Raw genomic sequence first — 23,566 nt, forward strand, 5'->3', positions numbered from 1 at the left:
TAAGAGTGGTATTGTTAGGGTAGACTCACAAATAACTAAACATTTTGTTAAAAATGTATTACAATAAGTCCTAATGAAGAAATATCGTTGGCCTTGCCAAAATGGAAAGTAAATAATAGAAGGAACTAAAATATCCAAGAGATGTAAAGAAAATCATTTCTATTTTAACTAGTTCCAGGGAAATTAATAATCTGGAGGTTCTTTAATGAGTATTTCGTACCTTCCTCATCTTTATTAAACCATTTCGTTTTTATGTTATGTCTTTCAGTTTTATTTTTTATTCACAAAATGGCAGAAACATTTTTTGAAGGCCTAAGATAATTCAAGGTAAATTAAATTCTATGTGATGAGCAAAACACTGAAAGTACAGAATTATTATTAGGGGAAGGTTAATCATGAATTGATGGATTGACAGGAAATAGCGCCGAATTATTGCCATCAAAAGCAAGCTTCTCCATTGGAAAGGTTCCATAAGATTATATCAGGTGCCCATGATTATTTTCTAACAGGCATTATCAAATAGTATGCTGCAGACATTCCGAGTATATTTGTATTCAATTTTAAGAAATGTCTGTACTATTGTGGAATGTCTGTCATATTGTTTGCCATTTTTTAATTTGCAAAATGCCTATTTTCATAACTGAATGCTATTCAATGGAGACCTTAATAATAACCATGAATTGTGTTCCACTTAGCAACAAACTAGATGGTGGTTCGCAATGTTCTTGGAGGTCCTTAGAGGAATCTTTTGCCACATACCCAAGGCACTGTTTTGATAATACTAATAGTAACCCAATACTTTGAAGTCGCAGAAAAGCCTGGGGTAAATGTGTGTAAAAATCCTTACACGTATTTATGTACGGAATAGGAATAGTATGAAAGGACAATTTATTGTGTAAAATTTATGGTATGAAGAGGACCAACAGAGGTTTATTCTAGCTCTCCCTTTTTAAGGTAGAGAGCAAAATATAGGATTTAACATTTCCCAGAATCATGGGGTTCTAGTACTATAGTGTATAAATCTTAGCACATATCATTGATTTGAACTATTACAGTTTGGTCTTCCCTACCTTCATGTGCATGTGTCTATCACACCAAGTATGCCAGCGTATTATTACATATTTTCAAGTTCCATGTTTATTCAAAACAAATATTCATTAAGTAACTTATATGTCCTAGAACTTTAGGGTATTTATGGATGAATAAAACAGATTCATCTCCTTTCAAAGAGAGGCTTTTACCATGTTATTGCTTGAGTATATGTTCAATTATACATGACCATAAAAAGTGTAATATCCTAATATAAAATTAAAGGAGGGGGGTTAGTTTAACTGAGATGGGCTTTAAAGTGATGATTATTTTATGTATATAATTTGGTATCATGCAACCCTATTTCTATAGATAGCAAAGCAACAGTAACAGAATAAAGTCTAAATGTTCACTGCTTAGAGGATTATAAAAGAATCTATATAAAAATTTGTACATGATATGTAATTATAATTAGAAGATAGAATAGGGAAGCAGTCACACTGATGTCACCATGGTTAATCAATATATACTATGTATATATTTCTCTAAAACCGTAAGGAGGAGAATAAAAGTATGAAAAGAAAAGAAAGAAGAAGAGGATGAAGACACAGAGGGAGACAATGAAGCATCATTGGCGGTAGGCATGGAGAAGGCATGCAGAGGTCACCTAACCCACATTACTGGATATCTCTGGGCATTATGAACGCAATCTCTCCTCACTCATAGAGTCCCTATCTGAACACCAGCAATGATAATTAATCTGTACTCAGCATATACTATGTGCCAAAACAGCATTAAATTCCCTAAATGCATTATTTTATTTAAAACCCCATATGTCTGGTGCTATATTATTTTTATCATTTAGATGAGAAAGCTGAAACTAGAGAGGTTAAGGAATCTTCCTAAGCTCACGTAGCTGATAAGTTGGATTCAAATCCAGAATTGTCTCACTCAGAAATTCTCATTATACTGACAAAATATGGATTATTCCACAAGCACTTTAAACGTGGCTATCTCTGCTCAATTAATTTTAGAGAAAATATTATTTTCATCTCAATTATGCCGCTACCCCTTCTTTGAAGCCCCATGACATCCTTCCACAGAGACATTATCCTGCCCTCCAGTGTGCTCTCATCATATGAATCACTTGGGACCTATTCATGGGCAGCATGTCATAGCTTTGGAATGTATTTAAATTCTCAGTGTTTGAGCAAGTTCTCTAGCCTTCATAAGCCTGTTTATTGTTGGTAAAATGGGAATGAATTCTTCCTTGTAGAGTTGTAAAGATTAGAGAATATAAAAATAAAGCATTTTGTGAGTGTCTGGCTCAAGAAAGGAACTCAAAAATAAGAATTTCTGTTTGAAGCTTGCTTCTTCAAGTAAGATGTGAGCTGCACAGTGATAGGGACATCAATTGAGCACGTAGTCTATGCCAGGAACTATTCTAAGCACTTTTCATGTGCCAATGCATTTAACCTTCACAACAGTTCTGTAAGTACTATTATGATTTCCATTTTACAACGAAGGCAAAGAGAACTAAGGTGTCTAAGGTCATATTCTAAATCATTACTATCTTACAGATAGTAAACCTTTGCATTTAATAACCTTTCACAGTCTCAGAGAAGAATATTATTAATATACCGTGGCATCTCCCATAATCTTACCCATGTGTCCGCAATGCTAGCTGTTAGTATTTTCTAAGTCCCCTTTAAAATGCCTTTTTCCCCCATATTCAAAATATGTCACTAGATAATAACACAGTGTCTTGGTACTGAGAGAAAAAAAAGTTACTTGTAGTTTTTAACAGCTATACTCATATTCATTTCACCTATCACAAGGAGGAAGAATAAAATAAAATAAGAATAAAATAAAAATGAGAGTAGGCCTATACCCCAAATTCATATACTCACAACATGAGAGCTGCAACCATTGTGTCAAAGTAGCACACATTGATTTTCTCTGCCACATGTGCTGGTGCTCAGAGTACAGTGTAAGTAAACAGAAAAATAGACCATCCTTGCATAGAATACTTCTGCATATTTGAAGATGAACAGATGTTCAGGGGAAAAAAAAAAAAAAAACAGGCCACAAAACAAGTTCCCCATGCCCATGCCCAATCACAGGCTTTGTCAACTAGGTGAGTGTGTGCTTTATGATTTTCATCAACTGAAAAACAGAATTGCAATTACTGAGCAGTTTTACAATTCTTCAACGTGCAGCTACAAAGAGCTGGCTCAACAAAGCTGTATCTCATCACAAAGGTTTGCTGCTCCTATTTCCTCTGTTGCTACTCTTGCTGCAGATGTTGTGTCAATATTTTCTCAATCTCTGTGTTTCAGGCAGCTTGTGGATGAGTCTGCATGATGGTCTTGAAGTACAGTGGAAGAATATGTGTATGTGCACCTCTGCACATGTTTGTAGGAAGTTAGAAGGTGAGGCATAGTCCTTGGACACCAGTATATTAAAACATTTTCTCAGAATATACACTGTGCTGCTGGTGAAGGGGGAAATTAGAGTCACCAGCCATTACTCGCTTGTGTTTGGGCCCCAGGCATTTGCGACCTGCCAAGTAATGTGGTATAGGCCCAACATGGGCACATGTCATTAGTGCACCTGAGTACCAGAGGCAGCATGAATGGAGATGTACATTTCATCCAGAGATCCAGAGTGTCTGCATGATACTTTAGTAGAGGGGTGGAGGACGAGGACGGGAAAACGTGAAACCAATCGGGACTTACAAGGAGAAAAATCAGGCCACTCTTCTTAACACACAGTTCCTCCTTTCATTCCCAAGGATAATTGTTACACTTTTTGCAAACAAATATCCATGCAATGAAGCAGAACTGCTCTGCCTCTTTACTTGAATGGTTACTTTTAGCCTTATGTGTTGCCTGCTCTTACAAGTCATATTTTCCTTGCACAATTATGAGCCTACTAAATGTTCTCTATTATTCTCTAAGAACTAGTAATATTTGCAGTGTGAATGAACTGCTCTCCAGCCAACAGTTTCCGGTATGGGTTATCCTGAGCAGGAACAAATTACGTGTTAAATGCATTCAACTTGGGATTCTCTTGGTTAATGTGTGGCCACACTCCTGTAACAATAAGACAGAAAATCTTGGCCATGAAGATGGCTGTGTAGTATGCAACTTTTGGCTCTGTAGAGACTCATGGAGCACAGACCTCTCATCTGCCTGCAACATGGAGCTCCCTCGAAACTGAAACAAAGGATGCATTGATATCTCTGAGTGTCAGAGGGAATTATTCCCCTTCATACACTCCTCTGGCCTTCCCTACTGATTCAAGCCAGGGAAACAACATGAATGCAATATCCTGGTATCTGTGAGTGGTAAGAATTTCCTCTCTTAAAAAAAGGGATGGAACATGATAAGCAGTTGGTAAGTGTTAAGTCTTTTTAAATGTGCTCACAAATCTAAATCTCTCCCAAGAAGACAGTCACTTGAAAAATAAAGTTCTTTATTAATAACTCAGTATCAGACTAGAGGAAATTATCTCAATAGCTGAATATAGAAGAAGTTAAATATTCAACCTCAGAATGGAAAATTAAGAATTCATTTATTATTTACTAAAAATCGAGAGCTTCTGACTAGAATACAATGTCTAACCACTCTAACTTGGAGTGACCAAATATCTTCTCTATTAATAGATTGAAATGAATGGCTGAAAACAGACATTATTCTTATTTCTTTTCGTATTCCCAATACTTAGGAGTTCTGGACATGGTTGAGTAAGAACTCAATAGAGGCTTATGGGATGGATGGTGAATGACTCCTCGCCATTGGATAATTTACCAAAACTTCTGAAACAAGGAAATTCCTACAAAATTTTTAGAGAAAACCAGCTGCAAATTCTGCTCATGTTGATTTTGCAGAAACCACACAACAAAGTATGTAAATCCACTAACTCAGGCCATGTTTCTGAGGACACTGCTCATTACGACTGTATAATAAATGGAAGTGCACAAGTCACCATTAGCACAGAACAGATTGTTTGGGTAGCAAAGACAGCAGCTGTCACAGCTTGACAGCTTTCTTGTTAGTGCATCAGCTTTATAGACAGCCTATTTGATTGAAAACCACTGTTCACTGACAGTGTGTTATAGCTGATACACATATGTATGTCATGAAAAATGACACAGTTGCTGAAGACTCACGAAGGTTGAGAAGGTACACCTCTATGAACTACATTGAAAAAGAATGAAGTTTCTATAAAGCAGGTCCCTCAGTGTATAAAAACATTTGGTGTACAGAAAAAACACACAAATGCATGAAAAAGCATGATGGTGACCCAATGGTGGGTTTCCTCTGTATTCTTTAAGCCAATCCTCCTGTCATGGAGTTTTATTTGCAATCAAATGAGACTGAGGTGATCACAGAACCCTTGGGAGAGGCACATTCATTCCATTTCTTAAATCTCCAGACTGTCAAAGGATGAATATGGGTTGGGGGAGGATATCACCTTCTCAGTTTTGAACTTGGGGTAGGAATACCATAAGCAGAGTGGGAATGACATCAGTAAGCAGAACTAGTCATGCATAATGCAAGGAGGTGTGGTACACACTACCTAGCACAGACTTGACAATTCACTTCAATGCTGAAAATCTCCTGTTTCAGCAGCGCACGGCCCCTGTCTGAGTAGAGATGTGGCGATAAGGATAGTTCAGATATTCTAGGGTTATTTGAAGAGTGACAAGAATGACATCTTGCTGGAACAAGAAGCACCAGATTTACTCATTTGGTCTTCTCTGAAAGGTTCACTAATTTATGTTCCCTAAGCTCTTCTTTAGGATGATCCATATGCTTGGGGCCTTAAGAAGTTCGGTGAGTTAGTGCATTTACCTGATAGCTCTGTCCAAGTTCCCATTTGTCATCATCTCATATTTTGGCAGAGTTTCTGGCCTTTATACAAATGAGAGACAGGATCAGAATAACCAACATGACTGTGGGTCAGGGGAGCGACACAGCGACATTCAGATGTTCACTGGGGTAGGTTGGCAGGGCTGTGTCTCTCATCACTGCCAAACTCTCAGCTGTTGATTGTGTAAGTGCTGCTAATAATGAGTGTAACATGGCCAGGAGAATAAAAGTGCTTAAGCCAATGTTAAAATGTTTAAACCATGGAAAACAGATACCTTATAAAGCTGATAATGTTAGAAAGAAAGGAAGAATGAATGAAGTGTAATTCATTGAATGTGCAGAAAGAAAGAAAAGAGAGAGAAGGACAGAGAGAGAAGAGCAAAAGGAAGAGTAGGAGGGAGAAAACAATGGGGAGGAGAGAGAAAGAGAGAATAGAATGAAAGAGATCAACTTTGTAAGAATAAAATATTTTAAAAGTGGTTTGACATCACAAATCAATGAAGGAAGCACAGTTTTTGTTGCTTTGTTTAATTTGCTTTTTCATTTGTTTACTCAGTAGGCTCACTAGAACTAATGAAGTAACATGTTCTTTCTTTGGTATTTTGCATCTAGTGGGAAATCTAAAAATGTTTATTCTATCTTGGCAATTTATAAATATATGTCCCATAAAAGTTAAATGTGTATCTCCCTTATCTTTTGTGGTCTTTCTTTTTCTGAGAGCTGTAGCAGCAAGAGTCCCAGGCAGGTAGTTACCCTTTTATCTAGGATTAGGCCTGGAAGTAATGCTGAGAATTTTAGGCAGGGTTAAGTATATTCAGAAGTGAATAAAGAAAGCTCATAATAAAGAAGGGGAATAAAAAGACCAGACAAAGGAGTAAAACCATAAACTTAGTGCTGCCAATCACTTCAGATAGACAGAGCAGCTATTCCTGCTTAGGGCACACAGGTCAGCCTGATGAAGTAGGCAGCCTTGTCCTCAGTGTGATATAAAATGGATTAAAACCACACAAATCCCCAAATATTTGCCCTTATCCTCCCCTGACAAGACGTTTTTCCATGCATATTCCTGCCATGATGCTAGGCTTGTCAACAAATCTATAGAACACAGTTACCAGAGTATATTAATGCAACCTGTTTGGGCAGGAGAGACCTTATGTATCAGCCAACATCTTCTCAGTGATGGTGATGGTATTGGTGATATAGTGATTGTGGGAGTACTTTAGTCCAGAAAAAAATGATTTGCTGGAAAATTAGTAGTTAAATTTGGGAAGACATTGCAAAGATAGGCAACAAAAGTCGCATTGGATACATAGTTCATTGACTTTTCAATTACACTAAATTCATCTGAAATATAATTATACTAATTTTAACTGAAATAAATCAGTTAAATTTATCTGAAATAAATATATCAGCCTTTTATGTTGACTCTGTGTTTCCAAGACCCACTCTTAGGAAGCAGGATGGATAGAGGAATTAGCCTCAAAGAAAGAGAGAAAAGGATATCGCTATTCTTAAAATTTTCACCATTCCAATCATGATCAAACACAAATGTACATGCATGTAGGTGGTTTCTACAACTTGTAAACTCTAAGCTTCTTCAAATTCAGGCTCTGAAATATTGTGATTTTCCTAAATCCAATAAGACTTCAGAAGCAATCCGGACTTGTCTTGCAGTAAATAGAATGCCTTCAGGACTAGTATTTGATATGATTTGGAATTATAAACAGTCAATAGAAGTCATTCCTTAGCTTTCCTATGGATTTTGCAAAAACTGAATCAAATTTAAATGAACAATAAACAATTGATGGTAGTTTTTATTACTTCTAGAAAATACGATATCAATTTCCTGTGGAAAAAAATTTACACTGCCACAGAGAAAGGAACCCAAAGTAATGGAGGGGCATTCTTTTCTTGTACAGCTAAGATCTCATTCCATCGATCTGGTAACGGAGAGGTCCTTGCTGCCCAAAAGAGTTCCAATTTCTTCGGAAGCAAAAGCTGAAACCGCTACACTGGTCCCTACGAGCTGATTCTTTGGCATTTGTGACCCCCAACCGACTCTTCTATTCTTTATTTGATTTGAATTCCTCTCTAGCCACACCAGCTTCACCTGTGGGTTTTAGCACTAGTTCTTCCCCAGGGTTAGAATACTAATCCCTAGATTGCCACCTAACCAGCTTCCTGCTTCCTTCTAGTCCCCTCTCACACATCACATTCTCACTGAGTCCTACACTGAAAACACCATTAAGAACATAATTCCTAAAACCTAATCTCTCTTTACATTCTCTACGCTTCTCTTTTTTCCATAATGCTTATAGTTTTCTAATATATCATTGACCTTGTCTTGTTTTCTACTGCTTTTAATGCTGTTTATGGCCTGTCTTTTGCTAAAGTGGAAGCTCCGTGAAGCCAGGGTCTGCTTTATTTATTCACGTATCTCAAGACTGTGAGACAATGTCTGGCATATGGTAAGTACTCAATACATAGTTGTTGAATAAATATAATAGGTGTGTGAGATCTTGAGAATGCTACTGAAAATACATGCTTCAATTTCTACGTATTTCAAATGAAAATGATGTCAACTATGGTAAGGATTAAATAGGAAAAAGATTAAATTACATAACAGCAAGCCTGGAACATTTATAAGAAGTAATTATCCTTATTATTAACATTGAAAGGATCTTCACTGGGACCAGAAGCCTCTTGTGTTATTTCCAGTACTAGAGAGATGCTTATCCAGGGCCTTATTTCAGTAACTTCCCCAGGCTACTATCTGTTCACATATTTATTATAAATGAAGTATTCTGAAGTCTGCTGGAAAGGACTATTTTTTCCCCTCAAACAATTTCTCTCTTTAGTTATTTTTTCTACTGCCTTTCCTACTAGCTGTCCTCACACAATTTACACATTTATACAACTCTAAACTTTATATAATTTTGCTACCTTGACAATCTATATTAAGGTGTTCTTTTTTCCACCCTCAAACTCAAATCGGAAACTATGTAAAAAGTCAGGTTTGCATCACGCTTTTCAGTTTTGCTTTTTTCAGTTCCAGGAGAACTCTTTGATTATGCTCTACTGTGGAGTTATTTTTAGAGGAATCACCCATTTTCTGATTTTGAATAATGCAAGCACTTTCAGAGTGCTTTGCACATAGTATGTATAGTACGCACTGACATTTGTTGACTGTTAGGTAAATAAAACTTTATGATACAGTTGAATAACAGCTCAATATACTATTCAGGACAGCAGTAATCCCCTCAAAAAGTTTAATCTTTGAAAGCAGAAAGAAATATAAACACTTAATATTAGTGCTATTTATCAGATACCAACATTTGTTCATATAATATAGTCTTAGAAATACAACATACTCCTGAATAAGGGGATTTTTCTCATTCCCACAGCAGAAAAAAATAATCTTCTCTCAATAATTATTTTTATAATGCAGTAACGAATAAGTGAAATAAGTCATTACCTTAGGACTTTTTCTGTTTTTAAAATATTAATTAGAACAATTTTTGAAGCTGTTGGTAAGATTTAACATCTTTTGGAGGAAATGACAAGTCTGAAGTTTCCGGACGTTTGAAGAATATACCGGAAGTAAGAGGCTAACATTTATCTCCACATTGTCTGTAGTTCTTTGACAGATTAGGTACAGTAGGAAAAATGCGTATTAAATTTCAATCAGGGTTAATCAGCTGACATATACTGGGCTGTAGAGAAGTTGAGTAATGATTGGTAAGTTCCATATTTAATCACTGCTTGGCTGCCTGGCACTGCATAGGTCATGGACTCTAGACAGGTATTTTTGGATTACAACATTCTTAGGGAAGAATAATTACTTCTCAGAATTTTATCCTTTCCTTATCTATTGCCCCCTTACCATAAAGAAATGGAAATACTAGCGACATTCTGCCCCAAAATGTGAAAGTTTACCATGACAATATTTTAGTCTTTCCAAACTGGGAGGGATTTTTTTTGCCATTTCCAACAATATATGTATGTGCTTCTGTATGTATACATATACACACATACATATAGTTGAATACATATGTACATGAATACACATATTGTTTTGTACATATATACACACATATACATAAACACATACATATACATTCATATACATGTCTATGAATAATACAAATTTTTTTAAACAGTAGTTCATTTTCTTTTCTTTGATCTCCCAAGGAATAGTGCATATAAATTAGAAGCCCACCTGAACTGGCATAATATCTCCTCTGGAAAAAGAAGCATAGTCTAGAAATTTATAACTGGCTCTGAATATAACTGACCTGAACCTTTGTTACTTAGGAAGTCTGCCAGAAATATCCAGAAATTAACTGATTACTTTTTCCTGAAAACTATAGAACATGACAATTAAAAGAAAGATTGATCTTAGGTTAGAGCTTTTAACACATTAGTTCATCCTGGCTCCCCTAATTTAGAATGTGTACCAGAGAGCAAGACAATCTGTTTGAGGAAGGAAAATAATTAATGAGTACCACACATTTGAAAAATGGCTTCTCTCTTTATGTTTGAAAATACATGTATTATTTCTCAGCAAGCCATAACTGAGTCTGTTTATCCTTGACCAGAGGTAATAATAATAGATAAGTCTCAGAGAGAAAACTGATCTTTTTTTCTTGCTGCATTACTGAGAGGGCTCTTCAGGGACTTTACAAGAGAAATACTGAAAGGTTATCAATGACATCAATAAACGACAACTCATGTACAATTGAATTAACAATTCTAACATAAATTATTGTCCCTGCATATATTGCTATTTCTACTAATAATTATTATGTAAGAAACAGACTATGAGTGAATATACTAAGACGATAGTGAACTATGGATGTAGTATCTCATCTTAGGTAAAAATAATCTTCATGTTTAGAAGTTGTTGACTCGAGCCACGTCAAATTCACATCATATGAGAAGATACGCCAATGGAATAGCTACTTTACTGGTAAAAGCAAAACCAAGAGAATTCTTTATATTGGCCCTAAAGTGTTCAGGGCTCTTGGGACTCGATCCCACTCATTTTTTCATAACCTTTATTCAGCCCTGAGCCTAATGCACAGGAAAGTTTCATTTCTCACCATTTTCATTCTTGAGAACCAACTGGGTCCCCAAATACATTTGGTAGAGTTTCTAAGTGCTCACACGAACTAATCATTCTTTTCCAGCCCAGGGCTCCTTAACTTAGCCTTACGAATAACTGTTAGAAGTTTGATCTGCCAAAATTTGGCTCAATTCACAGGATTTGCATTGGTCTCATCTCTAGCAAAGAAGGACGGCACTATGCCTTTCCCACATTTTTACTTTTATTCATATTATTATTGGTGAAGAAATAGTCATTTGACCACAAGAAACATCATTAAACACAATAAACATAAGTAGATGGTGTTAGTAGGTGAACGCTGTTAGCAGATGAACTACCTGTAAGCCATTTTTCTTTTTGTTTCCTCCTCCCTCCTGACAAGCCACAGTGACCATTCAATGATTCATGTGAGAGCTGTTGTTCATTTGTCAGTTTCCACGTGGTAGAGATAGGTTTATACTGAGTCTTCTACAGTTTTTCCTTTATTCACCTTTATGACTAATGTCACTATTTGCAGCTAAGAGTGAAAGAAACCAGGAATTGAACACATGATCTCAATCTTACTAGCACTATACACTGAACTACAGTAGTCACTTCATACTTACAAACATTAAACAGCCTGGCTTGCGACACTGTGTAAACTTATTATAGTATACATGTGGCCACACCACTGACATATTTCCCTGAAATTAAACTGTTATGCCATATTTCATTCAAATATTATCCACAAAAGCATAAACAGTAAGGAAAGAAGGTAAAAGTCTATCTCTATATATATTGCAAAGCAATGGAGGACACTTTCAATTCCAGTGAAACATAATATTTAATATATCCTACTAGTTTTTCTTGAGCCAGAAAAATATGCAGTCAACTGGCCCTGTCCCCATTCACAGTTGTTTATAACTTTCTTAAAAGAATGCTTTGGGGTCTAAAATATCTTATAAATCATCTTGGTCTAGAAACAATTTTGCTCAGAAAATTCAATTTAAAACAAAAACCAGAACAGTTTCTGAATTACCTGACCACAGGGAAGAAGAAAGCAGTTCAACTATTTAAAAGTATATACACAGGGAAACACAATGTTTTTTTAAAGACTAGCATGGCCCAGGAAACAAACGACTTGAGTGTGAGCTATACACAGATGAAATGCAGTAATTCTGATAACGTCAAAGAATGTTTGTGTTTATTTGGTGCTGTTCTCTCATTTTAAAGATGAGAAAACTGAGTTACACAGAAGTTAAATTATTCATTCAAGGGACAAACATAATATTACAACTCTGCCTCAAGATGTTTCCGTCTTGTAAAATTGTACAGAGAGCATTCAAAAGGGAATTAGGAGGCCTGGATTCTATTTCTGGCTTCTCGAACAAGATGAGACCCTAGGCAAAGCACTTAACCGCTCAGTTTCCTCATGTGGAAACTGTATGTAAGGGTTAGAGCATCTCCAGAGGTCCCTTCCCACTCTAAAGATCTATGGTTCAATCACAGAAATTGCTGGGCTGTTTCTTGTTCCTTTAGTTTGCTTTTCCTTGAGCCTTTAAATGATGCCCTGATCACAACCCTTCTTGTTGATTGCTCACAGACCTGGATTTGGAAACTTAACTTGTCTCTCTCTGGCTCGTTCGTTATGTATCTCTGCTGTGTTCAGTTTTCACTATTATCTTTCCATAATGAAACCTAAATCTTCTTTTACTTCTTCATTCGTTCCATTCAGTTCCATACTTCAAAGTGATTTTCCAATGACTCCTTCTAAAGACTAGTTAAATGCTTTCCCTGATCTTCTCGGTTGAAATTGATTATTCTTTTTCTCATCTACAATTTCTGAATTTTACCATTCTCTGTAGTTATTAATGTATATGTAGAAATACCCAAGAAGCATGTGTAAAAAATGTCCAGCTTTACTTTAAATAAAACTAATGCCAATTAAAATAAGATGCTATTATTTTACCTGTCAAACATGAAAATATTAGGAAATGATAATATGCAGTACTAGCTGTATGTGCAGAAAAAGCAAAACTTTCATATTCTGAGAGTATAACTTTAAACTAGCATAGCCTTTTCAGAGGGACAATTTGGCAACACATATCAGAAGGCTTAAAATGTGTATCTGATGACCCAAGAATTCCAATTCAAAGAATCTATCCTAAGGACATAAACAAAGATGTACATAAGAGCAAAGCACATGGATTATCATCATGGCATTATTATATAACTAAATTGGAAACAAGCTATCTAGCAATAAAATGCTGTTGTAAATTGTGGTGCACTTCTACAAGATACCATTTAGCCATGGAAAATCCTGTTCATGAGGCTTGGTTAATACCTCAGAAAAAGATAAAATATATTAAAGTAGGAAGGGTGAAAAACAGTATGCAGAAAACGTGTGGAGTCATAAAATCTAAATTTTTTAACAGTGATTCTTTTTGGATGAATATTATTTTTCTCTTTATTCTCTAATTTGTAAAACTGACAATGAACTTATATTACATAAAAAGAAGAAGTCAGACTATAAATGTGGAGAAACATTATGTTCTCCTTGGCAGAGTTTCCTAGTCTCGTCAGCCTGAAGGCTGAGATAAATGCCAGTTGAGAACTCAGAAGCCTGCAGCTTCATTTCTGTGTCTCTTATGTGTGAGCTTAAGACAAGTCAGATAACTTTTGCCACTCTGTGTCTGTAAAATGATGGGATTGGCAAAGGATGAACTCTTTTATATTCTTAATTTTTCATTACATAATTCCATTAAATACCCAATTTATGGAAAAAAGAGAAAATACAAGGAATTATACTCCTTCATATGGAATATACTGCAGATTTTTATGTACCTTCAAATAAAAAGAAATGAAAAGATGAACTGCAGAAAAGCCTTGGTTCTCCACTTATACTCTTAGAGGTGGAAAAATTCGAAACGATTGAGTGAGCCCATATGGAAATGCTGGGATGTTCAACAGAAATTTCAGTGACCCCTGAATAACAGGAGCTGTGATTGCCAGCTCCTTTCTGGTTTGAACTGGAAGTTATAGCTTACACTATTTATGGTGTAATGACTCCATACAGATGGGGAAATCAGATCAAGTGGAATCAGAACTTTGGGTTCTAATTAGATCCAGCTGTTCCATGGAAGCTGAATCTTTAGGACTGAAAACTAGTAAGAACAAGTTTCACATTTTAAAAAGTACATTGAACCTGCGAAGATATAAATGCAAAAATGACCAATTTTGGAATGTAGACTGCATTTGTCTTATTATAAACAAACGCTGTGTTTTTATTGCTGTTCTCAAGAAAAGGCTGTACAAGTTTTCTCCCTGTTGTTTGCTCATAAGGGTACTTGTTTTCTTTTCTTTTTTGGTCTTGACTATTTCAAGAAAACTTTCTATCCATAAAGCTTTATTCTTTCAGTTGTATTTTTATAAATTTTGATTAAAATAAATACGATGTCATCACCATGTGCTCTAAAATGGAATTGTGATTTTGTAGTATAAAAGAAAAAACACAATTTTAAAAGTGTCAGCTATTATCTGCTATATGGAGATCTCATTTTGCTTTGTAATGACTTTGGGGCAGCAGCTTTTTCATACTTTTATTTAGGGCAGTAGAATGATAATTAGATAATACATTACTTTGTGCTTTTTTCTGAGGGAGATACTAACATTGTTTACATACCATATACCTAACTCAGTCTCGAAAATACTTTTCTAAAAGCAAAACAAACAGAAACCCATAACTATGTTGAATATAGCTTCATCTCTTTTCTTTGCTGATGTATACCATTCTCTAGTATAGTACCTGACACATATTACGAACTCAAAAAAAAACTAAGATAAATGAAATTAAACATATAAATATTTGTGATTAGTGAACGAAATGTGAGATGTAAAATATATTTACATGATCAAAGAGTAACAGTGACCTATATATGGGGGATTATGCCTTTGCTAAGCTCCACTTGCTTGTAGAGAGCGTGTTTGGTAGAGTGGATATAACACTTGCATTGATGGGGGGAAATGACTGAAGCTCAAATTCCAGGATCAGCATGTTACTTGTATGATCTTAAGAAAAGTCATTAAATTTTTTTGAATCCAGACTGCTTTTCCACAAAGTATGCATGATGATATCCAGCGCACGGGATTGTTCTGAGGTCTGAGTAAGAAATGCAGAGTCTATAAACAGTATTATATTGAGTTACTGCTCACTGCATGTGCACATTAAAACCTTGCTTCTCTTCTTTTGCTCCCGTCCTTTGTTTTATCTTTAATATCTTTCAGGTGCTTTAATTAAAATACTTTTCATTCTATCCCGATAGCTCAACTGTCATTTCTCTCTGAATCCTATTCTGATCCCCCAATCATATGTGACTTCAGTATCTTTGTCATGGCATTTATCATATTCTATCCTGTACATGTTGAACTCACTTATGAATGTATATATCCTGTATATTAGTATATTTAATAATAACAACAACAACAGCATCATAAGCAGCAGTTAATATCAACTAAACACTTACTAGGTGCCAAGTACTGCACTAAGTACTTTTCATATGTTATTTAATTCTTACAATTTTATAAGGTGCCAGTATTACCTTTGTTTCAACTTTCCATACTGAAATTTATGTTACCCAACAAGTGAATAATTCCCTGTAAATTTCTTGAGTGTGCTTACTAAATTCCAGGAATTATACTAAATGTTTTATGCCAGCTCTTTTGCTTCAAGTATACAACAACTTTATGAGGTGAGATTTATCTGTATTTTACAACTAGAGAAACTAAGGCTCAGAAAGGATAAGTAACATACCCATAAAACCCATAAATGAGCATATTAAAAACCAAGATATGTCCAATTCCAATTCTAAAATCTGCATTCTTCCATTATCCAAAACCAGCAATGTCTATTTCTGCCAATTGCTTGAGAAATACTTCTTTAAAAAGCTGTATTACTTCTCACACAATTATTTGCATGATGTCATAATATTAATCTTTATCATTTTTTACACTATCAATTTCTCAGTCTTTGGTAAAAAGTAATTTGTTTAGTCATTTTAGTTTGTAAACTGAATAAAATGTTTTCTGGTTAATTCCAGTCTTTTTTCTCATTTTTTAAACCAGAAGTCAGCAACATGGTCAAATCTAGCCATCTGTTTATAAATAAAGTTATATCGCTTGAGCCCAGGCGTTCAAGACCAGCCTGGACAACATGGTGAAACTCAGTCTCTACCAAAAATTCTAAAATTAGCTAGGTGTGGTGGTGTGCGCTGTAGTCCAAGCTACATGAAAGGCTGAGGTGGGAGGATTGCTTGAGCCCAGCAGGCGGAGGCTGCAATGAGGGGAGATCATACCACTGCATTCCAGGCTGGATGAGAGAGTGACATCTCATCTCAGAAAAAAAAAAAAAAGTTTGCCACCCCCTGTTCTAAATCATCTTGGATTCTTTTTTATGGTCTTACAGTTGGTAAATTATTTTCTTCTCTTTGCACTTAATATTTCAAATCATCTTGTCAGACACAGGTATTCACTGACTCATTGACCTCCCTGCCCCCATCTCAAAGTAGATTCACTGATGCTAGGTCTGGGAACTCAAAGCTCTGACTTAGTTAATGCTTAAAAATATTTTGTTTTCTTCACTTTTTTTGTATTTAAAATTCAAATGTTTTTCAGGCACATAATTCATTAAAATTTTAATAAAGGGGTGAAGGAAGAAAGAGAAAATGGTGACTGTAAACAGTCTATGAATCTATACCTCTTTACTCCCCTTTTAATCTACAGTCTTTAATTAACTAAAATACTTGTTGGAATATTTATGAAGGCATATACACATACTTAGAAAACATGAAGCAATTTAAAATATTTCAAAATAGCCTAATATTCATGTGCACAAACTTGTCTTTCCTAAAACTGAAAAATTACATCAACAACTTAAAAAGCTTTCCATTTCAGAAATTCTTAGCCAACTATGTGTATTATAGGGGAGCTCTTTTTCCACCTCATTCTCTCTTTACTTTGCTTGCTTATTTCTTTGTATTAGATTGAGGTCTTTGATTTTCATTTATTGTGTTTTTTTAATCAATTGACTGTACACCCTTATTTGATTACTAGTCATTATTGTTCTGGTCTATCTGAATTTACAAAATAATATTCATTAAAGGTAGATATTTATCACTGGACAAAAAGCAACATCTTTGTATGCCATGCATGTTACTATTACTTCTATGACCATCACAGCTGCTGCTTCTGTTGATGCTGGCATGCCCAGGTACTGTGCTATGGCTTTATGTGTGATTTTTTTATCATAAACATTTCAAGGTATATATTAATATTTTTCATTTGAGAGACAGCAAACCTGGAAGTCTAAGATCTTTAATAAACTGCCAAGCTCACACAGCTGAAACACAGCAAAGTCACTTTCAAAACCCATGGTTTCAGGCTCCAAAGTCCTATTCTTCCCACTTCATGACACCTCAGATAACTCTCTTTCTTATGAGAAAACAATCATTATATAAATATGGCTGTGTATTATTCAAACTTAAAAGAGATGAGCTATGAAGGCATAAAAAGATGGCGAGGAGCCTTCAAGTCATATTGATAAGTGAAAGAAGCCAGTCTGTAAAGGCTACATACTGGTATGATTCAAATTATAAGACCTTCCGGAAAAGGATAAACTATGGAGTCAGCAAAAAGGTCAGTAATTATCAGGGGCTTGGGGCCGGGTGTAGGGAAGGAACCGGTGGAATGTAGAGTATTTTAAGGCAGCAAAACTATTCTGTATCATACTGTAATGATATATGACATTATGCATTTGTCCAAACCTGTATTATATACAACACCAAGAGTGAACCCTAATACTTGATTAATATTAATGTGCCAATATTGTTTGATCAATTGTTGCAAATATACTACATGAAGACAAAATGTTAATAATACCAAAAGCTAGGGGTGGAGCCAAGATGGCCGAACAGGAACAGCTCCGGTCTACAGCTCCCAGCCTGAGCAACACAGAAGACGGGTGATTTCTGCATTTCTGTTTGAGGTACCAGTTTCATCTCACTAGGGAGTGCCAAACAGTGGGTGCAGGACAGCTGGTGAAGCGCACTGTGCACGAGCCGAAGCAGGGCGAGGCATTGCCTCACTTGGGAAGCACAAGGGGTCAGGGAGTTCCCTTTCCTAGTCAAAGAAAGGGGTAACAGACAGCACCTGGAAAATCAGGTCAGTCCCACCCTAATACTGCGCTTTTCCAACGGGCCTGGAAAATGGCACACCAGGAGATTGTGTCCCGTACCTGGCTCCGAGGGTCCTATGCCCACGGAGTCTCGCTGATTGCTAGCACAGCAGTCTGAGATCAAACTGCAAGGAGGCAGCCAGGCTGGGGGAGGGGCACTTAGGTAAACAAAGCAGCCAGGAAGCTCGAACTGGGTGGGGCCCAGCACAGCTCAAGGAGGCCTGCCTGCCTCTGTAGGCTCCACATCTGGGGGCAGGGCACAGACAAACAAAAAGTCAGCAGGAACCCCTGCAGACTTAAACGTCCCTGTCTGACAGCTTTGAAGAGAGTAGTGGTTCTCCCAGCACGCAGCTGGAGATCTAAGAACGGACAGACTGCCTCCTAAAGTGGGTCCCTCAACCCTGAGCAGCCTAACTGGGAGGCATCCCCCAGTAGGGACAGACTGACACCTCACTCGGCTGGGTACTCCTCTGAGACATAACTTCCAGAGGAACTATCAGACAGCTGAATTTGTGGTCTCAAGAAAATCTGCTGTTCTGCAGCCACCGCTGCTGACATCCAGTCAAACAGGGTCTGGAGTGGACCTCTAGTAAACTCCAACAGACGTGCAGCTGAGGGTCCTGTCAGGTAGAAGGAAAACTAACAAACAGAAAGGACATCCTCACCAAAAACCCATCTGTACATCACCATCATCAAAGACCAAAAGGAGATAAAACCACAAAGATGGGGAAAAAACAGAGCAGAAAAACAGGAAACTCTAAAAAGCAGAGCACCTCTCCTCCTCCAAAGGAACACAGTTCCTCACCAGCAATGGAACAAAGCTGGATGCAGGATGACTTTGACGAGTTGAGAGAAGAAGGCTTCAGATGATCAAACTACTCCGAACTACGGGAGGAAATTCAAAACAATAGCAAAGAAGTTAAAAACTTTGAAAAAAAATTAGACGAATGGATAACTAGAATAATCAATGGAGAGAAGGGCTTAAAGGAGCTGATGGAGCTGAAAGCCAAGTATCAAGAACTACGCGAAGATTGCAGAAGCCTCAGTAGCAGATGCAATCAACTAGAAGAAAGGGTATCAGGGATGGAAGATGAAATGAATGAAATGAAGCAAGAAGGGAAGTTTAGAGAAAAAAGAATAAAAAGAAATGAACAAAGCCTCCAAGAAATTTGGGACTATGTGAAAAGACCAAACATACGTCTGATTGGTGTACCTGAAAATGATGGGGAGAATGGAACCAAGTTGGAAAACACTCTGCAAGATATTATCCAGGAGAACTTCCCCAATCTAGCAAGGCAGGCCAACATTCAGATTCAGGAAATACAGAGAATGCCACAAAGATACTCCTCAAGAACAGCAACTCCAAGACACATAATTGTCGGATTCACCAAAGTTGAAATGAAGGAAAAAATGTTAAGGGTGGCCAGAGAGAAAGGCTGGGTTACCCACAAAGGGAAGCCCATCAGATTAACAGCTGATCTCTCGGGAGAAACTCTACAAGCCAGAAGAGAGTGGGGGCTGATATTCAACATTCTTAAATAAAAGAATTTTCAACCCAGAATTTCATATCCAGCCAAACTAAGCTTCATAAGTGAAGGAGAAATAAAATACTTTACAGACAAGCAAACGCTGAGTGATTTTGTCACCACCAGGCCTGCCCTAAAATTGCTCCTGAAGGAAGCACTAAACACGGAAAGGAACAACCGGTACCAGCCACTGCAAAAACATGCCAAATTGTAAAGACCATCGAAGCTAGGAAGAAACTGCATCAACTAATGAGCAAAATAACCAACTAACATCATAATGACAGGATCACATTCACACATAACAATATTAACTTTAAATGTAAATGGGCTAAATGCTCCAATTAAAAGATACAGACTGGCAAACTGGATAAGGAGTCAAGACCCATCAGTGTGCTGTATTCAGGAAACCCATCTCATGTGCAGAGACACACATAGACTCAAAATAAAGGGATGGAGGAAGATCTATCAAGCAAATGGAAAACAAAAAAAGGCAGGGGTTGCAATCCTAGTCTCTGATAAAATAGACTTTAAACCAACAAAGATCAAAAGAGACAAAGAAGGCCATTACATAATGGTAAAGGGATCAATTCAACAAGAAGAGCTAACTAACCTAAATATATATGCACCCAACACAGGAGCACCCAGATTCATAAAGCAAGTCCTGAGTGACCTACAAAGGGACATAAACTCCCATAATAATAATGGGAGATTTTAACACCCCACTGTCAACATTAGACAGATCAATGAGACAGAAAGTTAACAAGGATACACAGGAATTGAACTCAGCTCTGCACAAAGTGGACCTAATAGACATCTACAGAACTCTCCACCCCAAATCAACAGAATATACATTTTTTTCAGCACCACACCACACCTATACCAAAATTGACCAATAGTTGGAAGTAAAGCTCTCCTCAGCAAATGTAAAAGAACAGAAATTATAACAAACTGTCTCTCAGACCACAGTGCAATCAAACTAGAACTCAGGATTAAGAAACTCACTCAAAACCACTCAACTACATGGAAACTGAACAACCTGACCCTGAATGACTATTGGGTACATAATGAAATGAAGGCAGAAATAAAGATGTTCTTTGAAACCAATGAGAACAAAGACACAACATACCAGAATCTCTGGGACACATTCAAAGCAGTGTGTAGAGGGAAATTTATAGCGCTAAATGCCCACAAGAGAAAGCAGGAAAGATCCAAAATTGACACCCTAACATCCCAATTAAAAGAACTAGAAAAGCAAGAGCAAACACATTCAAAAGCTAGCAGAAGACTAGAAAAAACTAAAATCAGAGCAGAACTGAAGGAAATAGAGACACAAAAAACCCTTCAAAAAATTAATGAATCCAGGAGCTGGTTTTTTGAAAAGATCAACAAAATTGATAGACCGCTAGCAAGACTAATAAAGAAGAAAAGAGAGAAGAATCAAATAGATGCAATAAAAAATGAAAAAGGGGATATCACCACTGATCCCACAGAAATACAATCTACCATCAGAGAATACTATAAACACCTCTATGCAAATAAACTAGAAAATCTAGAAGAAATGGATAAATTCCTCGACAAATACACCCTCCCAAGACTAAATCAGGAAGAAGTTGAATCTCTGAATAGACCAATAACAGGTAATGAAATTGTGGCAACAATCAATAGCTTACCAACCAAAAAGAGTCCAGGACCTGATGGATTCACAGCCGAATTCTACCAGAGGTACAAGGAGGAACTGGTACCATTCCTTCTGAAACTATTCCAATCAATAGAAAAAGAGGGAATCCTCCCTTACACATTTTATGAAGCCAGCATCGTCCTGATACCAAAGCCTGGCAGAGACATAACCAACAAAGAGAATTTCAGACCAATATCCTTGATGAACATTGATGCAAAAATCCTCAATAAAATACTGGCAAACTGAATCCAGCAGCACATCAAAAAGCTTATCCACCATGATCAAGTGGGCTTCATCCCTGGGATGCAAGGCTGGTTCAACATATGCAAATCAATAAATGTAATCCAGCATATAAACAGAACCAAAGACAAAAACCACATGATTATCTCAATAGATGCAGAAAAGGCCTTTGACAAAATTCAACAACCCTTCATGCCAGAAACTCTCAATAAATTAGGTATTGATGGGACGTATCTCAAAATAATAAGAGCTATCTATGACAAACCCACAGCCAATATCATACTGAATGGGCAAAAACTGGAAGCATTCCCTTTGAAAACTGGCACAAGACAGGGATGCCCTCTATCACCACTCCTATTCAACATAGTGCTGGAAGTTCTAGCCAGAGCAATCAGGCAGGAGAAGGAAATAAAGGGTATTCAATTAGGAAAAGAGGAAGTCAAATTGTCCCTGTTTGCAGATGACATGACTGTGTATCTAGAAAACCCCATTGTCTCAGCCCAAAATCTCCTTAAGCTGATTAGCAACTTCAGCAAAGTCTCAGGATGCAAAATCAATGTACAAAAATCACAAGCATTCTTGTACACCAATCACAGACAAACAGAGAGCCAAATCATGAGTGAACTCCCATTCACAATTGCTTCAAAGAGAATAAAATACCTAGGAATCCAACTTACAAGGGACGTGAAGGACCTCTTCAAGGAGAACTACAAACCACTGCTCAATGAAATAAAAGAGGATACAAACAAATGGAAGAACATTCCATGCTCATGGGTTGGAAGAATCAATATCGTGAAAATGGCCATACTGCCCAAGGTAATTTATAGATTCAATGCCATCCCCATCAAGCTACCAATGACTTTCTTCACAAAATTGGAAAAAACTATTTTAAAGTTCATATGGAACCAAAAAAGAGCCCGTATCGCCAAGTCAATCCTAAGCCAAAAGAACAAAGCTGGAGGCATCACGCTACCTGACTTCAAACTATACTACAAGGCTACAGTAACCAAAACAGCATGGTACTGGTACCACAACAGAGACATCGATCAATGGAACAGAACAGAGCCCTCAGAAATGATGCTGCATATCTACAACTATCTGATCTTTGACAAACGTGACAAAAACAAGAAATGGGGAAAGGATTCCCTATTTAATAAATGGTGCTGGGAAAACTGGCTAGCCATATGTAGAAAGCTGATACTGTATCCCTTCTTTACACCTTATAGAAAAATTAATTCAAGATGGATTAAAGACTTACATGTTAGACCTAAAACCATTAAAATCCTACAAGAAAACCTAGGCAATACCATTCAGGACATAGGCGTGGGCAAGGACCTTTTGTCTAAAACACCAAAAGCAATGGCAACAAAGGCCAAAATTGACAAATGGGATCTCATTAAACTAAAGAGCTTCTGCACAGCAAAAGAAACTACCATCAGAGTGAACAGGCAACCTACAGAATGGGAGAAAATTTTTCAACCTACTCATCTGACAAAGGGCTAATATCCAGAATCAACAATGAACTCAAACAAATTTACAAGAAAAAAACAAACAACCCCATCAAAAAGTGGGTGAAGGACATGAACAGACACTTCTCAAAAGAAGACATTTATGCAGCCAAAAAACACATGAAAAAATGCTCATCATCACTGGCCATCAGAGAAATGCAAATCAAAACCACAGTGAGATACCATCTCCCACCAGTTAGAATGGCCATCATTAAAAAGTCAGGAAACAACAGGTGCTGGAGAGGATGTGGAGAAATAGGAACACTTTTACACTGTTGGTGGGACTGTAAACTAGTTCAACCATTGTGGAAGTCAGTGTGGCGATTCCTCAGGGATCTAGAACTAGAAATACCATTTGACCCAGCCATCCCATTACTGGGTATATACCCAAAGGACT

General features: G+C 36.9%; 1 protein-coding gene across 4 annotated transcripts in view; it reads right to left on the minus strand.

Moving 5' to 3' along the window:
* The window catches only part of NEGR1 (neuronal growth regulator 1), a 911,215-nt gene that overhangs the window by 242,392 nt on the left and 645,257 nt on the right, over positions 1-23,566 (minus strand). The window lies entirely within an intron of this gene.

This window comes from Symphalangus syndactylus, chromosome 12 (genome assembly GCF_028878055.3).
Source record: "Symphalangus syndactylus isolate Jambi chromosome 12, NHGRI_mSymSyn1-v2.1_pri, whole genome shotgun sequence".
In the NCBI taxonomy this organism is placed as follows: Eukaryota; Metazoa; Chordata; class Mammalia; order Primates; family Hylobatidae; genus Symphalangus; species Symphalangus syndactylus.